The sequence below is a fragment of the Nematolebias whitei genome, chromosome 8 (genome assembly GCF_014905685.2).
Source record: "Nematolebias whitei isolate Nwh7 chromosome 8, NemWhi1, whole genome shotgun sequence".
NCBI classification, from domain to species: Eukaryota; Metazoa; Chordata; class Actinopteri; order Cyprinodontiformes; family Rivulidae; genus Nematolebias; species Nematolebias whitei.
Genome location: NC_056505.1, coordinates 1,898,718 through 1,899,776, shown reverse-complemented (window position 1 = coordinate 1,899,776; position 1,059 = coordinate 1,898,718). Strand labels below are relative to the sequence as shown.

At 40.2% G+C, this 1,059-nt stretch overlaps 1 protein-coding gene across 1 annotated transcript in view; it reads left to right on the top strand.

Moving 5' to 3' along the window:
* The window catches only part of LOC119413734 (regulator of G-protein signaling 3), a 60,599-nt gene that overhangs the window by 42,668 nt on the left and 16,872 nt on the right, over positions 1-1,059 (top strand). The gene's annotated exons all lie outside the window — the stretch shown is intronic.

Below are 1,059 nucleotides of genomic sequence, written 5' to 3'. Positions count from 1 at the left end.
ATCAGCAGCAACATGAAACAGATCAGCAGCAACATGAAACAGATCAGTAGCAACATGAAACAGATCAACAGCGACATGAAACAGATCAGCAGCAACATGAAACAGATCAGCAGCAACATGAAACAGATCAGCAGCAACATGATGTGATTTTTCATAGTGATTATAGATGATATATTCATATAGGGTAATGTAAACAGGGTTGTCAGAGTTGCAAAGTGTTTATGTCAGGTCGGTGAATGATCTGATCATCTGACTGTTGATTGCAGTAATCCACATTATTAGAAGAAATAGGGGGCCCCAAACCAAATTTCGCTTAGGGCCCCATGGAGACTTGTTCCAGCCCTGAAGACGACAGTGGAAAGAAAAACTCCCTCATGAGGAAGAAACCTTTAGCAGAACCAGGATCAGGACTAGAGGACCATCTGCTTCGACCAGCTGAGTTTGGTAAGAACAGATACACAATGGCAGGTCAAGAATCACATGTTAAGATAGAAATAGTATCAAATGAAAACTATTCAATTTTAACAATTCATTTAAGAACAGAGGTCAGTTTGTCCTCTAGTAGTCTAAGCCTATAGCAGCATAACAAGCTGACCCTAACTATAGGATTTATCAAAAAGGAAAGTCTTAATCCCAGTCTTAAACTGGACAATGTGTCAGCCTCATGGACAGAAACTGGAAGTTGGTTCCACAAGAGAGGAGCCTGAGAACTGAAAGATCTTCCTCCCATTCTGTTTTTGTAAACTCTAGGAACCACAAGTAAACCTGCAGTCTGAGAGCGAAGTGCTCTGTTAGTAAAATATGGAACAATAAGATCTGTAATATAAGATGGAGCTAGGATGTTGAGAGCTTTGTAGGTTAGAAGTAAGATTTTGAATTCTATTCTGGATTTGACAGGGAGCCAATGGAGAGAAGCTAAAACTGGAGAGACATGATCTCTCCCAGTAACTCCAGTTAAGACTCTGGCAGCAGCATTTTGGATCAACTGAAGACGTTTTAAAGAAGTATTTGGACACCCAGATAATAAACCATTGCAATAGTCCAGTCTAGACGTGACAA